The sequence below is a fragment of the Eptesicus fuscus genome, chromosome 7, assembly GCF_027574615.1.
Source record: "Eptesicus fuscus isolate TK198812 chromosome 7, DD_ASM_mEF_20220401, whole genome shotgun sequence".
NCBI classification, from domain to species: domain Eukaryota; kingdom Metazoa; phylum Chordata; class Mammalia; order Chiroptera; family Vespertilionidae; genus Eptesicus; species Eptesicus fuscus.
Window position 1 is genome coordinate 96,028,071 of NC_072479.1, and position 20,265 is coordinate 96,048,335.

Sequence of the window (20,265 nt, forward strand, 5' to 3'; positions counted from 1 at the left end):
AGGTTCCCTCGGAGCCCTTGGAAGCCTCTTCCCCACCAGGCATCTGCTCTTCTGGGACCTCAGTTCCTTAGGTCTTTGCTCAAATATCACTGCATCTGAGAGCACCCAATAGGAAACCGTACACACCTCCCCTGTGACTCTCTAGTCCCCTGACCTTGCTTTATTTTTATTTCCTGCTTTTATCCCCACCGTATCCCATCTGATATAGTCATATTTGTCCACATTTGCTTATTGTCTTCCTTTTCCTCCTAATTGGACAGAGACTTCATCTGTTTTATTCAACGCTTCCTATCTTCAGAACCTAGAATAGTGGCAGGCACACTGAAGGCATCCAATAAACATGAGTTGAGTAGGTGAATGATCGATGGACTAAATCCCACTTTATCCACCTTCTAAAATTTAGGAAAGTATGCAATGAGGTATCCAACCCTAAAGGACTTTAAAAATAGAAAGAGTCCAATATATATTAGTTTTAGGCTATTCTTTGATGTCTGTCCATTTGTAAAAGCACTCTGTTGATTGTGAAGAAGAAGGAAAAAATGCTGCTGGCCATTATTACTTCGAAGTGAGGCACAGCAGGATAGAATTCCCAGCCATTTCTTCCCAAAGCACCAGAACTATTTACTCTAAATCCATTTCTTCCCTGCCTTTAGTTTTGAATGAACACGGCTTTGCTGCACATCGTTCCCTAATATATCACTTTGATGGTTTATTTCACCTTAAGTAGCATGGAATTGAAGTCTGAGACTGCATCAGGCTGATTTCAGGTCTCCTTCTCTTCCCTTTGTACCATCACAGTGGGGGAGAGTCCTCACGCTGCGCTTGGCCAAGTTAAATGAGGAGACCAGATGGTCCGAAAGAAAGGAATTTGGGTCCAGGTTTAGGAGGAGAAAAGCTTGGAGCAAAACTCCTGCATAGTTTTTGACCAAGAGATCAGAACACGCAGCACTGGGGGTGATTACTGAATGACGGGGTTCCCCAGCAAATGTTTGCAAGACGGGAGTTCCTTTTCATGTTAATCTCCTAGAACTTTCTGCCAAGGCTTCAGAATCATCTCCCAGTGCTGGGGGGAGGGGGTGGGGGTGGGGGGGTTACATGTTGCTTTTAGTTTCCAGAGACAGAGAAACTGATTTATGTTCAACACACAAAAAAGAAAGAAACAAAGCAGGACGTAAAGAAGTCACTGCGAGCTTTTGCTTTTAGAGGCAATGTCGGGAAGCAAAGCAAACAAAATCTGAAATTGGGGAAGAAAGGATGACAGGAACCGCTGGAGTGAAATGAAAGGCAATCTTAGAGCTCTCTCTTCCCGCAGACACAAAAGGCGGGCAGGGCGAAACCTAGGAGCCCTTCCAAGTTGAATGGAGAAGGGGCATCGTTTCTGGCACTAAAGTGGAGTCAGGAGGCAAGAGAAAGCCAGGCAGCAGAAGGTGGCAGGGATCCAGGCAGGAAACAGGCCGGGCGAGAACAAGTGTCTCCATGGTAGGGACGGATGGCAAAAGGGACATTAGAGAAACACTGCTGAGAAAGGAAGAGCCGGACGCCTTATGTTCTCAGATCAAGTATTTCATCGCCGCCAGCATTCAGCAGGCCTTGTTTTTAATGTTCTTGTTCCTGGGCTCGCAATAAAACATCAGGGCCTCTGCTCTGTGGCCTCGTAGCTGAAGTGTTCCCCCAAAAGGCATAAACGGGGGACACTGTCCCGGGAGAGCTGAGTGCCAGCATCGCCAGGGCTGGCTGAACTTCGCCGGTCTTCATTCTGATTGTCGCAGACATGCCAGGCAGACTAACACCCATGTGGCCTGTCCACAGCTATTGCAAGCTACTTTCTTTGTCTTTAAAAAAAATGTTTTTATTGATTTTTTTCAGAGAGAGGAAGGGTAAGGGATAGAGAGATAGAAACATCCATGAGAGAGAAACATCATCGGTTGGCTGCCTCCTGCACCTTGCCTACTGGTGATCAAGCCAGCAACCCAGGCATGTGCCCTGACCAGGAATCAAACTGATGCCCTCAATGCTCAAACACCAACTGGGCATAAGCCACTCTCACGTGGGCTCTCTCCTTCAAGCATGGCCTCAGCCTTGTGGCAATAGACATGGAATGAATCATGGCCACCTTTGCAAAGATGAGAGGATGGAGGCTGGGTGAGGCTGCAGGGCTTGCCCATGGTCGCTCAGCTAGCAAGCTATAAAATGGGGGCTAAAGCTGCTTCTCTGTCTCCCAACGTGTTGCCTTTTCACCACATTATTTATGTAAGTTAGTGACCACTGATGGAGCATGCACTCTGTGTGTTGCCGTGGGAAGAGGCAGAGGGACAAACCAGATGTGACCTTCTCCTCCGGACTCTTCGGATCTAAAATGGGAGACGGGACAGAGGCAGATAAATGAATCTGTGTGCAAATGCCCCCAGAGCATACACTTGACCAAATAGTCAGACATATTCATGTATCCTTGGGGCATTGTTGGAAGCTTCTGGAAGGAAATCTCTGGGGATTTGAAGAGACTCAGAAAATGGCCTCATTGGCTTGGCTGTGAGGCTGTTCCAAACATGAGGAGCTATGTAAATAAGAGCCCGGATTGGGGCCAAAAGATGCATTTGACAGGAGATAAGGGATTTGGGATTGAGTTGTTGGGCAGCAAAGAAATTCGAGCGTCTTAGAAAACTCCCCTGGGGTGATTTTTCTGCCTAGATAATGCAAGTTTTCGGGCTCCTTGTAACTGGGATCTAGATATAGAGACATGTCTGGAAAATTTTGTCCCCACTGTCACGTGGCTTCCGTTTCATAACGTTCTTCGTGTGGCATATGTCAGACATGGAATGGCTGGGGCGCTTGGAAATGCAAATACCATCTGGGTCAGGTAATCCCCACACCCAAGGGCTGCTGAGTAAGGTGAGGGGAGATGGAAGCATAGCACTGAGAGAAGGGGCTTGTCCTTGGGCCACCCTAGCTCTTGCCCTGGACATGCTCAAATTACCTGTACAAAGTGTCAGTGGTCAGACACAGTGACCTCACTAATCTAGTCAGAACATCCCGATTTCTCTTTGAAACCATTCCTCTCCCAGTGTGTAGTCTTAAGGGTCTGACAGCCACGTGCCTCCGGCCAGGGTAGCCTAATGATCCCTCCTCCCTGGGTCTGAGTCTTGAGCAGAGTGACTCACAGGTACCGGCTGCAGTTCAATCAAGTAGACCGTGAGTGGCTCTTTGAAGAGCTTGCCCCTTCGTGTCTGGTCCCTAGACACCTCCCCGCCCCCGCCCCCCCCCCCCTCCCCCCACTACACTTCCACAGCTTTACCTTATGTTCTCAGAACCACTTCCTTTTCTTCCTCCAAGTTCTTCTTTTGCTTTGGATGAGATTTGCTTCTGTTGCCTGCAATCAAAGAACCCCAAGGGATGAGTTCACCCCAAGTGAGGTCATAAACATGCTTTCAGAGGCTTGGGATGTGTCTGCTTCTGTCTGTCCTCCAGCCCACCTGCCTCCGAAGCCCCCTTAGGGGGTGAGAGCCCTTGCATAATCCAGGGCTCTCAAAAGTGGAATGTGTAACACCAGGGGATTGAAGCAATTAGTTGGATACAAGATGATTCAGGCTTCTACTTCAGAAAAATTACTCATAATTAATTGCCCCTTGACCTCCAGGTCTGTCCGCAAGTATGACACTAATTACAAGGCTGGGAATTAAAGCTCAGAAGTAAATTTATATGCCATGTGCCCAAGACTATTTCCAGCTCTACATAGAACTTCTCTTTCCTTACGTTAAAACCCAGAGCAGTCCAATGTATTCCCAATGTCACTATTGCAACATTTACATCCTGAACACATAAAATAAATGATTGATACAGTCATGGAATGCCTGGAAACCTATAAAGTCTTTTGCTAAGAAAAAGTTGGCTTTTTATTTATATCATGTGGGATCTAGTTTCTTTGACTGCGATCAGTGGAATATGCCACAAAAAGTTGTAACACTTTACTAGAGAATTAAAAGGGGTCCAGAAATGAATGAGAATTTCACAGCTCTAGAACTTCATGAAAATCGGCTGTAAACTAGACCAAGGTAGAATATAAGCACCATCGTCAGATGCTGGAAGGGCTGTGATGAGAATGGAGAGGGAAAGTCCACAGTTTCAGGTGGCCGTGAGTGGCTCTTTGGAGGATTCTGACTTCGGAGTCCACAGCTTAATCATGGAATCATGTATCTGTCTAGGATATGCTGGGCATGATTGGCATGTTTTAATATTTAAAAAATGCCAGTGATAAGATGGGAGATAAACAGTAATGAAAAACTTTAGTGAAAATAAGAACTGATATTTTTAAATGGAGGACTCAAGGGACTCAGTCTATTTCTAGATAACCCTCTTAGCCCCAACAAAATGCCACTTCTTTTTGCACTCCCATAGCTAACAGCTACTGGTAACCTCAGAACCTCATTGCTTCTCTTATATTGGGACATGACTGCTATTATGGGAACATCTTCTGTAATTCCTTCTGCCAAGAACCAATTCCAGCATGTAATAATTACAAGAGTTTCACCAAAAGGTTGGTGAAGCTTGGGGGGCTCGACAAGGGCTGAGCCACATATGTAGTTTACTTGTCTGCTGCCATACAGCTCAGGGCATTTTATTGCCTCCTGTTGGCCAACCACCTGAACAGCTGTAGGCTGTTCCCCAAACTGACAATGTTTCTTGTACCCTTTGAAACCTTACCCTTTGAAGTGTATATCTCCATCTTGCCTTAGGACAAATTGTGTTAATAAAAGCAGGGTCCTGAGTCAAGGAGGGGAGTCTTCAGTTCCTTTAGCTGAAGATCCTCTGACCCTGAATGCCTTTCAAAATTATCTTTCGTCCTTGGACCCCTTTCTCCAGATTGCTGAACCCTTTGTAAGGCTGGGAAAAGAATCCCAGCATCCTTCTAGATTGTAGGTCTATCAGTCAGAGTTCAATCAGGGATGCAGAGTAACAGAGAATGTTATGAAACTAAATGGTTTATTATGGAAACTAGACCTTTCACAAGTGTGGGAGAAACTGGGAAGCTAAAGGTATGAAAAGGGCTTCAAAGGAAGAGCCACCGACCAGTCCACCTGAAGCTCAGGTGCAGATGACGGATCTGGTACTCGCAGGAGCTCTGAGAAGCCAAGTACATTCAGCCTTTGCAGTGGACAGCAAAGGGGAAACGCCTCTAGGAGTCCATAGAAGTTGATGCCTTTGTACTACCGACTCTCTGGGCCCATCGCTGAGAACTTCAGAGGGTTAGCAATCAAGTATAAGAACTGGATTTGAGCAAAGATGAGTGAGGCCCTCTGCATTTCCCCAGAACCATACCTGAATACATACTGTATTATCTATCCACCATTACTTCTGCCTTCAAAGTCTTAAACAAGCTCCTCCTTTGGCCAACTCTAACCTGGAACCATGCAGATTAGGGACAGGAAAAGAAGAGAATTTTGAGATTAACCAAGTTGACAATGAAACAGTTCAGAATAGTGCAACCCTTATTAACTTAGTCTCTCTCTCTCTCTCTCTCTCTCTCTCTCTCTCTCTCTCTCTCTCTCTCTCTCTCTCTCTCTCTGTTTTGTATTTAACTTCCAAATAAAAACAATGGCAAAATCATGGTTTCTTATAACATAATGCAAATATCCTTCACACAAATGAAAACAGGCTAAACCTGTCCAAGAGAATATATACTTTATTCATCTTTGGGTTATGTTCACTTTCATTAGTAGCTGACTCATATTTCTGTTTTAATATTCTGTAACTTAAATGCCACTTTTATCACATCTTATATTACATAGTAAATGAGTAGAGTAAGAGGATAAACAAAGAAAAAATATAAAAAGAAGATACACACTGTGTGGCCAGATTATTATGACCACCCCATCAGTACTGCATTGGGCCACCTTTTGCCTTCAATACTGCGGCGATTCTTCTTGGCATTGACTCCACGAGATGTTGAAAGGTGATGCGAGGAATCTGATACCATTCCTGATGAATAACACTGTCCAGTTCTGTGAGGTTTGATGGTTGTGGAACCAGCTGCCTGATGGCTCTTTTAGCTTCGTCCCACAAATGCTCAATTGGATTGAGATCTGGTGATGGTGGGGGCCACCTAAGCAAGGTAAAGTCTCCCTCATGTTCTTGAAACCACTCCTGCACAATACGAGCACTGTGGCATGGCACATTGTATTGTTGGAAGAAGCCATCTCCATTGGGATAAGCCATCAACATGATAGGATGAACTTGATCAGCAATGATACTTAGGTATGTTGTGCTATTCAGACGTTGTTCCACATGAATTAAAGGGCCCAAATCATGCCAGGAAAACATGCCCCAAACCATAACACTGCCTTCACCAGCTTGAAGGGTTGTACTCATGCATGTGGGGTGCATGCTTTCATGCTGTTTCCGTGAAATTCTCACTCTGTCATCTGCATAATGCAACTGGAAACGTGATTCATCAGACCACATGACTTTTTTCCAATGCTCGACTGTCCAATCCTTGTGTTCCTGTGTGAATTGGAAATGTTATATCTTGGTAACTGCAGACAGCAAAGGTGTTTGAACAGGCCTTCGGCTTCCATATCCCATACAATGCAGTGTATGGCTAATTTGCCTACAAACGTCAGGTGGTCATAATAATCTGGCCACTCAATGTATATGTGTTGTATATATACACACATAAATATAGATACAAATATATCAAAGAAAAGAATAGATGCTCATAGCTATCATAGTCATACTCTCTGAAACTGGTCATATAATCATAGCTGATACCTGTAATTTCTTCCTTCCATATCTTTTCTATATTTTGTTTGCCCATGGGAAGCCCCATAGCTAGTCATAGTTTCCTGTCCAGAGGAATGATCCAAATCCCAATTGTACTGGTTGTCTTGTCTTCATCCACTTTTAGTTTCCCATTCATTTTTATCAAGGGCAAGGTATTACTAAAAGATGACCCCCAAGATTTCCTGCATTCCAGACACACTCTTCCCTGTTCTTAGTGTGTAGTAGAGACTCAGTACCCCTTGGTGGTCAGGGCCGATCACCCCATCCAGTGCAGTAGCCCCCTCCTTTTCTTGCTTGTTGGTTCTCAAAGAGCTCAGATAGCAGTCTTAGTTTATAGTCAATAGAGCTATTGTTAGTCCCTGGTGGATAACTCCCTGTCAGTGCATCCCAAACCTGCTCATGTTTTCACAAAGCTACCGGTGTCTTTTTGGACCCTCCTTTTGAGCAACTTGTAAATTTTCTCCAAGACATGAGCTTGGAATTCAAGGTGTATTAGGTCTTTCACACACACACACACACACACACACACACACACACACAGTTCACTTAGAAACAAAAAGAAGAAAAGGAAGAGGGGAAGGAGAAGGAGGAAGAAAAGGAAGAAGGAGAGGAAGAGAAGGAGAAAAGAGATGCTATCTCCCTTGGGAAGGAAGGATTTTCCAGAGAGGATCATATCGCAGTTGTTTCGTGTTGTTAACCTGAGAGCCATCACCACATGTGTTGCTTGTGGATCTAAAGCTCTGTTTTCTGGTTTGACATATCATGAAGAAATTAATAGGAGAAATCTGTCTAAGAGCAGTGAGATCATGTGATTCTCTGGACCTGGCGCTGTATTAATTCAGAAATGTGAAATAATTCTTGGAACAAAAACAGAAAAAAACTACCTTCCAATCTTGTGCAGGGCTCTTTGAAATTTTAATCATTTTTATGAGGCTAAAAATAACAAAAATTGTAGTTTCGCAAAATATTGAACACTTAGGTCAAGACAGAAATTGGTAAGGTGGGGGGAAACGTGCATTGGCTGGGTTTTAACCTATAAATCACAGGAAGTCAACAGAGAATTTAATGCAAACATGTGCTTCACATAGTTTCCACTGTCCTTGTGTTACCAAGGTTAGAATTATGGTCCGGTTCACTAGTGAAAAATGGATGACATCTGCTCTCTGAGGCCTTTTTGTCTTTCCTGCTAGCTACTGCAGCGGCCTTGGCATTCTGTGATGAAAGCTTCGGATGTATGACGGGAAATGTTATGTGGGGGTTGAACAATTTAAAACCAGAACTCTATCCATGTTCCCAGGACTCTTGTAAAGCATCTTCTCTTGCCACTGACAAAACCAGGCATCCTGAGTGTTCTGCAGCAGAGTATCCTGAAGGCTGGAACATCACTCAGGTGACAGCAAAGCCTAAGAGTCAGACCAAAGCAACAAATATCTCATTCATTCATTCTAACAGACTATGGTGGTGTCTGTCCATGTCCTTTGTACCTTACCACACTGGTTCACTCCAGCCAACTTCCTCTGCCAGTACCTGTATCTCTTTACCTGAGGGATTTCTCCAAAGCTACTCTACCTGCTCCCTCCAATGAAGTGATGAGGAATTAATGCTCCCTGGGAGCAGTTCCCCACCAATGACTGATGAGAGTTTAATTATAAATACCTCGGCCCCTCCACTCCTGTGGTGGGAAAACACTAAGGGACACTTTCTATACCATTTCCCAGTATTCCCTCACGGGATTGAGCTCCAGTAGCCCACAGTTTCAGCTGGTCTGATAACAAACCCTTTTATAGGTGGCCTTCCCTTCCTCATACACCTCCCCACCCCACCATTATCTCTTCACCTGCCTGCAAAATGAACTGCCTCCACTCGAATCTTTGTGTGTCAGAGTCCACTTCTGGGGAACCCACACACCTACTATGTGCCAGGCTTCATGGTGACAATGCATTGAACCATCAGACTATAGACACCAGTGAGCTCAGACACCAGTGGCAGGCTGGTTGGAAGATGTTGGCTGGAAGTTCGAGAGCCTATTCTAACACCTTATATAATTAGTGTGAGGTTTAACCTTGTAAATCACTTAATCACTTAAAATAGTGTCTGGCATATAGTAGCAATGAAGTAATTATTAATTATTATATTTGTTATTCTGCTGAGCTAAGGCGTTGGGTGTTTAACAGTTCCTTGTTAAAATATAAATTCCCACACAAAGGTGGTACATTCCGCTCGCAGTGGCCATCAACACTTCAGAAGGGACAGGTTGGTCAGAGAAGTTTTAGTCACTTTGCTAGACCTTGAGGGAATGGGACAAAAGGCAAAGTAAGATTTAAAGGTGATGGGGGAGAAGGGAGAGCCCAACGACGGGTCGGCAGGAGTGAGGAGGCAGGTGACAGTCCAGTGGGGTCTTCCTCCAGGCACGAGCCAACCAGGGGCTCGGATACCTGGGTGGTGAGGTCCAGCCCAGGGCAGGGGAATCCAGGCCTCTCGGAGTCCACAGCCTCAACAGAAAAATGGCAGTTCCAAGAACTGAAGCCTGGTCCTGCTCTTTCACTCATTCATTTTTCATTTGTTCGACACATAATTATGGGAATTGGTATTTCACAGGTCATCAGAGGACCCCCGGTGGGAGAAGACATATTTGTAAACCAGTGGTATGCAGGGAAGTCTTCTAAGTGCTCTAGTAGGTAGAATGCGTGTGGGTCAGAAGCAGGGAATAGCTCCTTCGTCCCTGATCAGGAAGAGGGAGGCCTTGAGCTTAATTTTGACAGGGGGCTGATCCTGCAGCACACACCCCGCTTTGTTTCATCCCATTGCTTCTTTAGTGCTGGGGTGTGGGCAAGTCATTTCATTCCTCTGAACCTCACTCAGACTCTTCACCTATAACGTGGGGAGTCCTGACCCCACCCTCACAGGCCACTCTAAACATTTCAGGAAAGCATGTAGGGGGAAGCACTCTGCAAATGCCAATTTCCTTCTATCCTCCCTCCAGCCTAGAAGGAGCAGGAGGCAAATAGGCAAACCACTGTTCAACCTAAGGACTGACAGGCTTGTTAACAGGCAGTTCTGAGACCAGAACAAGCCATGATGTCCGGTGAGAGCCATGCCACAGGCTGTGTGGCGACATTAGCAAGGAGGCACGGAGACTGAGGTGTGAGCTCTTGAGTTGGATGCCTGGGTCCAAAGCTTGGCTTCATTCCTCATTGACTAGATGATCTTGGGCAAGTTCCCAGAGTCTGCGAGCTTCAGTTACTTCATCTACGCAACATGAGTGATAATATTCACAGTTCTCACCTCCTAGTGTTGTTAAAAAATGAAATGGGATGATTTAAGTGCCTGGCACATCATAAGCACTCAGTAGATGTAGTTATTATTTAGAAGGGACTCCTGGCACTGAGAGTACTTACCTGCCAAGGTTCCCGACTTCTTTATCTTGATGACCATGATTCAACAATCTCTAGGAGGAACGAGGTCAATGCTTTAGATTTTAGGGAGCCTTGTGTTTCGACTCTCTGGCTTCAGACATTGGCGATGCCTTGCCCACAGGCCCTAGACATTCTCCTTCATGAGCTGAAGGCTATTTACCAAGCACTCTGTGACTCAGCCTGAGAGAGTGTGGCTTGTTCTGTATTCCGGGCAGCCTAAGCATGCCCTCAACCCATCAACAGAGGAGAGTTGATGGTAGACAAACTCCCCAGCCTCCTTGCCCTCTTGTTGGGGTGTGATTCTGGGGGCATTTCTACAATGAACTTGACAGTCACCCAGAAGGACCGAGTTGCAGTTTCCCACAGAGTTAACAAGCTGAACAACACCCCCTTTATTCATGTCTTTCCCTTCTCTATCTCATGCTACACCCCCATTTCCTACCAAGATACTCTGGGGTTACTTCCCAAGTAAATTATTTGCACTGAAATCCTTCATTCTGAATCTGTTTCTGGGGGAATCCAAACTGAGACACTCATTGACAAGCACCTTTAAAAAAGTGTAGCACAGGCCAAATGAAGTGCAAGGTCATACCTGTGTGCAATCAGGACCGTCTAGACAGCCAGCTCAGGTCCAAGCACATTTTTGCTTGCCTGAATTATTTGGGTTGGCTTGCCCAGGCAGTTCTGGACTCCGTCCAAAATTTTTCCAGCCCCCGCTTTCCTTTAGTCTTGCAGACTTAACCTCTGAAGCTGGCAGGCCTCAGATGGGAACAGCATACAATTCTGCGAAGGGCATATGTGGGCCGCTCCTGTAAGCAAGCACAGCTTTTCTCTTGTTCTCAAGCCAGAACACCAAGGTCCTTCTTCTGAGCCCAGAGGTGGGCCTTGAATTGTTATTTCTCTGGAATCAATGCTGTTATCAAAGGTGAGGCATTAACAAAGTGTGGAAGGGATGCATGAAAATGAGGGCAAGTTGTCACCACTTGGAAGCACTAATAGCAGGCACCCCCTTGGACTCCTAAGTTACTTGCATTGACTGTTCAGCAGAGCTGATGTGATTTATGCATTTATACGGGTGCCCAGGCCCTCATGAGAAAGCTGCCAGTGGCGACCAGTCTGAAGTTCAATAACAAGAGCTCTCTCTCTCTCTCTCTCTCTCTCTCTCTCTCTCTCTCTCTCCTAACATTTTGCTGAGTCTCATCTTTACTTCCCCATATAGACACCCCACTTTTTAATGACCTAGGACACTTGTAAACCTCCTGAAACACAGCATGGCTGAGGAGAGGGTGCCCTAGACACCCAACTGGACCATGAGAGTGGAGATGGGAAATACCCCATCGCTAGAACTTGTTTGGGTCTGGCCCAGACCCACCCCAGTTGCATAGTTTCATTTGCAAAGGTTCCTGTTCTTAAAAATGTTTGGGAAGTCTTCTCAATTCAGCTCCAATATGTAAAGGACTTAGAAGTTGTAAGAAAAAAGCTGAGCAACCTGAAAATCAATGACTTTTCATAGACCCATCAGAGAGCTGAAGTTGCAAGGGAAACCACCACCCTGGAATCTGGAGGGTCTGGCGGGAAGCCCAAACAAGGCTTCAACAGGGGACACCAAAGTAGGACACCAGAGGAATTGGAAGCATATGGCACCTACAGCCATAGCACATGTTAAGCATGGCACAATTCATAGCCAGATTAACATAATCTGCACGCTACAGGCCTATTTACTTCAGTTCCTATTACCTGGTGCAACATACCCAGCTTGCTACAAATATTATAGGGCATGCTGAAAGGGAAGACATAGTCCGAAGAATCAGAGTAAGCATCAGAACCAGACTCAGCTTTAAGACATATTTTGGAATTATCAGCCAGAAGATCAAGATCAACATCAACAGTGATTAAGTCAGGTTGATAGTGTGTAACCTTGATATAATGTGGTGAAAATTTACCTCTGTGGTCCTTTTCCCATAGCTCCAGTCTACTCTGAGAAAAACACTATGTGGGGTGGACAAATGTAGGTTTACAGTTATGAGTACCTGAAACAGACTTTATCCTTCTATTATTGCTTATTAATTATTGTATTACAACTGTAAACCTATGTTTGCCTACCTCTGTGTGAGGGACATTCCATAAAATAACTGGCTACATAGAAGCAGTAGGATCTGTGGTCAGCATAGAGTAGTTTATGTATTATTTGTTTTTTCATTCAAAAACAAACAAACAACAACAAATTTGTATTTTCCCTGAGCATTTATTTAGTACAAATTAAACCAATTGTATTGTTTGGCATCGTGTTAGTCACTCCACATGTATTAAATGAATTTACTTCTTAATAGCTTACAGTTTCTGATACTGTCTTTTCTTACCTTTTGTAACAACCAGGACTGCCTGTTCGGTCCATACTGAACCTGCCTGGACTTCCCACGGAACCTGGACTGCTCTAAAACACCCATCATTCCCTGGTACAAGCAGACCCCAGAGATGAGCAACGTCTGCTAAAGAAAAACACATTTTTAGCCTCATTCTGTTGAAAACCAGGATCAGCTCTTTTTGAGGAAAGCTCATTTCTAGCCTTCTGTGTCCTTTCTTATTCTCCCATCCCAGGCATGAACTGTCACACCTGGGGAGGAGGCTGGGACTGCATTCTGATGATGTGTGGGGCGCAGGACATTGGGAGTGTAGCAGTGGGCAGGACTGGCTCTGGCATCTATTCATGACAAGTCTGTTGGCTGTGTCTCATCCCCAACCATGAACCTCAGCGGAGGCTCTTCCATCCCAATATATTTTCCTAAGTTAAAGCCTTGGTCTTGGTGTCAGGAAAGCAATTTGGATGTTCATGGTGGCTGATGCTATTCAGAGGAAAAATTAAAAAACACCATCAAGTGATGAGGCCAGACTACTAAATGTCTCATATCCTGGCTCCAAATGCAGATGCCACAGAGTTGTTCAGAAAGGGACTGACCAATGGCAGCACTGCTGGAATAAGTGACACTTGCTCATGGTGATTTAGAGGCCAACAACTATTTGGATGTGTGAGATCTGGTTTTGTAAAAAAAAATAGTCTCTTAATGTATTGTCTTACCTGATACTTTCAACATGGAAAAATGAGAGGATCACCATGGCAACACCTCAACTAATTCCCTGTCACATTGTCACTTCTCTTTCTAGGTCTGGCTCAACAAATAGTCCTATATTCTAACGAATCCTATTCTTCTTGAGGGAGTCACATTATTTTTAGTAGTGTTACTGGATTAATGGCCAACTCCACTTGATTCTACCTCCTAATTGCTATCATGGCTGCCCCTCTACCTCCATCTCAATGGCCCCTTTGGCTCAGCTTCTCCACATAGTTTTCTGATGCTAATCAATCCCTTTCTTATTGATCTCTCTGCATTTAGTATCACTGTGTCCCAACTTAATCCATTCTTCACATTGCTTTCAAAGTGAGATTTTATAGATACATCAGAATTACATACTGACATTTTATTTACATAATTAATATTCCCTGATGCCTTTCAAGGTGTATGAAGATAGTGATGTTGGAAGGTCTTTTCTGTTATTGTTGAGTGAGACAATGGGAAAGGAAGTGTTAGGATAGCACATGAGAAAGAGGAAGAGAGAGATCGAGGAGGAGGAGAGCATGATTCCAATAAAGACCTAAGGTCAGAAAAAAACTGAAGGCTTTGTAGGGCAATTGTCAGAGAAAGAGATGGGAACCCTGATGTCAGCCAAAGGAGAGACTAGGGGGAATGGTAATTTGGGGGAGTGAGATTTTATGCACCATTAATGTGACTCCCTCTGCATTCTCACACATAAAACCTTCTGTTTCTGTACAGATGTAGAAACTTCTACATTGTACAAATATAGAGAAAATCTACATTTCTCACTAACATTTTGTGGAGGGGATTGTTCTTTCGGAGGGACTGTGTGGAAGCACTGAGTCATGCTACAAGAATGGCACGGGGCAAACCCAAACAAACAAAACCAAAGCAGAATGCAGAGTTAGCCAGTCTGCATATGCACACCCGATCTTTCTGTTCTTCTGATGAAATCTTCCATGGGTCCCATCCCCCATGGGGTGAGGCATGAGGGCCCTGGAATACTTTAGCAGGAAATATAAGGTCCTCTTGATCTGGTGTCCATATACCTGTCCATCTGTATCTTCTACACACTAGCATGCACACACACACACACACACACACACACACACACACACACACACCCTTTACAGTCCAGAGCACTGAACTATAATAAGCTCCTTAAACCCAGGTTTAGTCTTGTCTCTATAAACCTGTAAAGTATATTTAGCATCCACCAAAGGGCCAGGCATTTAATCTGACATTTGATGAGTAGATTTACCTTCTATGCCTTGTAAATGTTCTACAGAGAAGGTACCAAAATAACTAATTAGAGAAGATGAAAAATTCTCATCAATTTTCCAAAAACTTGCCCAGTACTTGTCATTTTTGTTTTCATAAAGCCTGTTACTTTAGTGGTTCTCAATAGTCCATGACTGCCAGCATTCAAATCCTTGTGTCAGCCTTTCTAGCATTGATTTTGGGCCTGCCCATGTGACTGGTTTTGGCCAATTGGAAATTGGCAAGCATGACACAAAAGTGGCTAATTGATAAGTGCTTGCATATTGAATTTGTCAACTTGAAATGCTCGTTGGTGAAACCCAGGTCCCATATTATGAGGAAGCTCAAGCAATCATGGGGAGAGGCCCATGAAGAGAAGAACTGAAGCCTCTGAATGCTGGTCTGAGCTGAACACCCGGACAATGACCACCACCAACTGCTAGCCATGGGAATGAGGACATTCAGACTTCCCAGCCCTCCCAGTACCCAAACCATTACTACCTGAAGCAGAAGAACTACATGGTTGATCCACAGAATTGTGAGAAGTAGCAAATTGCTATTGTTTTAAGATACTAAATTTTTCAATGCTGGACAATTCATATAATTGGGGTCATATAATACATAGTCTTTTGTGACTCCTTTCATTCATTCTGTAGCATCTTTTCAAAGCTCATTTATACTGTAGACTGTATCACTATATCATTTCTTTTCATGACTGAATAATATTCCATTATATGAAGATACCAAATTTCATTTATCCATCAGTTGATGGGCAGTTATATTGTTCCCACCTCTTCACTATTATAAATCATGTTGCTATGAACAATTATATACAAGTTTTTGTGTTCCCATGTGTGTTTTATTTCCCTTGGGTGTATGGGTATATATCTAGGAGTAGAAATGCTGGGTCAAATGGTAATTTTATGTTCAACATTTTGAGGAACTGCCAGACTGTTTTCCAAAGTAGCTGCACCATTTCACATTCCCACCAACAACATCACCCTCTTTTTACAGATGAAGAAACACGTGTTATAGAAAAAAGAGGATGGAATTTTGCTATAGTTCTACATTTAAAAGAGCTGTTAATAAAGAGCTGAAGTGGAAACGGAAGAACAATTGGGAAGAGCAAGAGAAGGAGAGACAATCATCATACAACAGGTAAAGAGGAAGAAGTTCAGGCCAGGTCAGATGTGCTCAGTGGTTGAGCGTAGACCCATGAACCAAGAGGTCATAGCTCGATTCCCCATCAGGGTACATGCCTGGATTGCAGGCTCAATCCTCAGTAGAGGGTGTGCAGGAGGCAACTGCTCAATGATTCTCTCTCATCTTTGATGTTTCTATCTCTTTCCCCCTCTCCCTTCCTCTCTGAACTCAATAAAAATATGTTTTTTAAAAAAGAAAGAAAGAAGGTCAGGAGCATCAGTGTGAAAATAATCACAGCAGCAGAAAGGTATGTTACAATAGTTAGTGAAGAGAGGTTTTTAGGAAGTGCCGAGTAGAAGGTACATGAAATTTCAGCGATAGTGGTGGTGGGAGAAACCAGATTTACCTGGGTGGCAGGTAAAGAGTGTGCAAGCAGCATATTTTTGAAATTCAGCTGTGATGAAAAGAGAAGAGAAGAAATCCTTTATCCTTTGGGGATTTGAGCATGTCTGTAGATAAAAGAAGCTGGAATGATTATGATGCGGACACAGCCAGAAAAATGGTGAAGCCAACCAAGGCCTAGCATCAGACAGGAAGGAAGCCTAGTTCTCTGTGCCAGGGGTGGAAGGGGAGAGGGGTGGGTGCAGATGAGAGTGATTTGGGAGATACGTTCAGGTCTAATGACCTCTTCTAGAATTTTCTATATTGATAAGCTCAGAAGTCCCAAAAGATTCTAGAGCACAATCTGTTCTCCTTCATTCCCTCCACCCCCAGGAAATAATTGGCAGGAGAAAGTTGAATTTTCAACACAAATGATAAAAAAGACACAGAGGGGCATTCACAGTCTTTTAAACTATTCCACTGTTCAAGGATGGATTTACAAGGTCCCATCTCCCTCTGTTCTGCCATGGAGTTTGTAGTGGTGTTTTCTGGGATTCTGAGTATTCATTATAGCACTTGTGGAAGCTAGATTTTCAGAGGATGTCAGTAAATGCGGGTTCCTGGGTTATAAGGCATAGTTCATGATTGAGCTGCCATCAATCATGCTTCATCCTTAGTATACTTTTTAGACATTACATTTTTCCTTTGTAGCTCCCCCCAACCCCCCGCCCCACCACCTTCCTAATTGAAAATCCAGGAAATAGTTGTTTCTTAAAAGTGGAAGTGATAGCATTTACTTATAGTAAGTCTCTCCCATTCCAGTTAATAGTACTGATTTATGAAGCTTGCTTAGCCTTTCCTCAGAGAAAAAGGAAAAACCCCACTATACACACTCACCACAGCCCCTGGCTGATATCAGAGGCATTTTAATAAAATCCAGCATAGAAACGCAGGTTTTGTTGCCCTGACTCCAACTGATAATTAGCTGCAAAAGTTTGACAGTTTCAGAAAAAAATGATCGGCATGACTACATGTGGTTTCAAATCTAGATTACAAATTCTGGGGGTGGTGAGGGGTGGAGAAATCTGTGTTTTCCAGTAAAACGAAAACCTTTGCTAGGACACCCCCTGGTCCCTGTGAGCACCACTTCTGAGCAGCTGGAACCAGTTAAATTGGCCTGTGCCTTCCCTCCCAGAAAACAATGGCCTATCCCAGGGTCCCTTACAGTTCTGAATGTGGTCGGGCACAGTCCAGGGACAAGAACAAATACCTTTGCGTGAATCATCTCCTCCATTTCTATGGCCCTCTCACATTTTCCACGCATGCTTTGTTACTGTTGGGTTGCTTTGTTTCATTTTAATCACAACTGATGGGAGAGGCAAGGCAGGTGTTTTAACCTGAGGTTTAGGGAGGGGACAGTATCTTTCCTAAAGTCCCGTTACAACTATGGATGGGAGAAAGATGGTTCTGAGGATCTGGACGATGTGGTCTGGGAATTTATCCATCAGACCATACCTAGTGGGCAGAGTTTAGAAACCAATAGCCCTGTTATTAGTGGGGTAACTTCCATGTTCCCATCTGTTGCCAGTAGAAGGGAGCTTCTTGGGGTGTCATGGGAATAAGTATTTCTCGAGGCCCCCAGGGAGGATGGGGTATTGTAGAAAGCTTATTTCTGTCCCCTGGGTTTATAAAGTCCCATCTCCCTCTGTTCTGCCATGGGAAAAGTCCCATTTTGTCTTCAGCAGAGCTATGATTAAGGCTGCTACCCAGAGCCTCTGTTCCATCTTGAAGCACAGTCCAGTCCAGCTGGCTTAGCTTATATTTCCAGCTGCAGTTCATTGCGTGTGGGGTCCACGTGACCATGAGCCATAAGGTTTCTAGAGCCACATGGCAGGCGAGTGAGGGTCACAGAACAATGAGCACAAGGAAGCAGGAACAAAGCAAGAGGAATAAGAGAGAGAGAATTTCTTTGTCTGCGGATTATGTATTTCCAAATTTGTGTGGGTCTGCATTGGGTTCCACCCTCCTAGCCAATGATCTTTGTTCCCAGGTTAGACTGACAGACAAGTACCTTCCCTTTGTCACCCGGGCTTCCCCGTGCATGCACCATCTTCCCCTTTGTCTGGTCCCTTCCCCCAGAGATCTGCAGGGAATGGACTGGTGGTTCCCTGGGGAGAGTGATACTGAAGCTTCCTGGTGAAGCTGCCCAGATGACCATGCTTACAATGTCTGGCCTTCTCTTTGCTTTCTTTCTATTATTAATATTAATAACTAGCTAGTTATAATGATAACAGCCCCATTATGTGTGTTCTCTTAAAGATGATGGGATTTCATTCTATAATACCAATGCTGGCTTTTTTACTAACCCAAATTCTCCAGCCTGGTGGAGTTAGCTTGTCCTGTGATATTTAAATAACAGCTTCTTGTACATTCATTTCACAAATACACAGAGCTCCATTGTCAGTCCCCCAACCCTCCCTACCCCCGAGGATTCTCTAGGTTCTTAGGATTTTACTGGTGACTTCAGGCTTCTACCAAATTCCTGATCTCTTACCAGTGTCTCCCTGCATATCTCTTCTTTTCTAACCACAACTGACTGACCTTTATCCTTGAGTTTTAAAAAGAACCCCACCATAGAAGGAAATTCAGTATAAGTTAAGTGACTATTTGGAGATGACGCCCAAGAGCAATGGGCTGGATGGGCTACATTGCTGGCAGCAACATGAAAGAGAACAGCAATTTTCAACATTCCCCAGGGTGGTCCTGCTAGTCCAAACAATGTCTTTTTTTGTGATTAGGGGAAAAGCTCGTCTTCCCCAAGACCTCCTTTATTATCACCTGCTGAAAACATCTATACTAATAAAAGAGAAAGATGCAAATTGACCATACCTTTGCAACACCCACCAGCCAATCAGGAATGAGTATGCAAATTAAACCAACAAAGATGGCGGGTTAATTTGCATATGCAGACACCGCATCCGGGGGTGTTCCACACCGCCCCAGTTGCTCAGGGCCTCTGGGCAGCGTGGGAAGGCAGGGCTGGAGTGGAAAGAGGCGGCTCCGGGGCTGGAGTGGAAAGGCAGTGCCAGCAGTCAGGGAAAGGAAGGCCCATTCTTGCATGAATCTTCGTGCATCGGGCTTCTAGTGTTTGAGTAACTATATGAACCAGGAGGTTGCTCTCTCTGCCTGGGGTGTGCCATGCACAATGAACACAATGGCAATCAGCAGTCCCTCCTGCCACTGGGAGCTTCTCACTGGCCATTGCTTGCCTCTTAGGGCCCAGTCTTCCTGCATCTTCACACCTGATTCTCTTTCTCCAACCCATTTCTTCCTTTCATCTCTATCAGGTTCCTTCTATTCTAGGTCCCTTTACTCTCTTCCTTCTGAAGTTCCTTGGAGAAATTTATAATCCTTACTTTATTTTGACTAGCAGCACATAAATTCTTACTTTATTTTAATATTTGATTTTTTACTTCTCTCTCCTATGCATCTCACCTCTGGCCCAAGGGTTACCCTTCTTAACTGAAATGACCATTGCGTTTTTCTATTAATTCCTTGAGGATTTCTGCTTCCAGCTTTTTATATTAACTGCCCCCCCCCCCCCCGCTACATTATTTTTTTTGAAAAAAAGGACTTGGTTAGTTTCTCTGATACAATTCTCATAACACCTCCTACCTCTTCTTTAAAAAATCTCCATATTATGAACTTTGAGTACAGTGGACGTCCATTAAATATTTGCCAATGAACTATTTATGGTGGAATGTATAAAGCTATGCAGTTTTGTTTTGGGGAATAGATTAGATGGTGACCTAATTTCAGAATTCCTGGTGTGTGTGTTTAGCAAAGTGCCTAGCTCACAGTGGATGCTCAAAGATATTTGTTAAATGAATATTGATCAGCAAAATAACCCATTTTCTACCTAACCCAGTAGACTTCGTGGCGCTAACCACCATGATGTTAAAGAGAAATAGTGCAGAGAGGTACAGGGTCATTTTAATTCTCTAGATTACCATGGTTGGTTAATTCATTGATGGGACAAACTTATTTAGAATGAAAATATCTCTATAGCGGGCTAATCCCTTCGATATATATCATACCTTAAAAGTAATTTTAAGAACATTATTTTCATATCTTCTCAGAGTTCTATGAATGAGATACTATTTGTGCTTGCCCCCCACCACCCCACTTTGCAAAGGAAA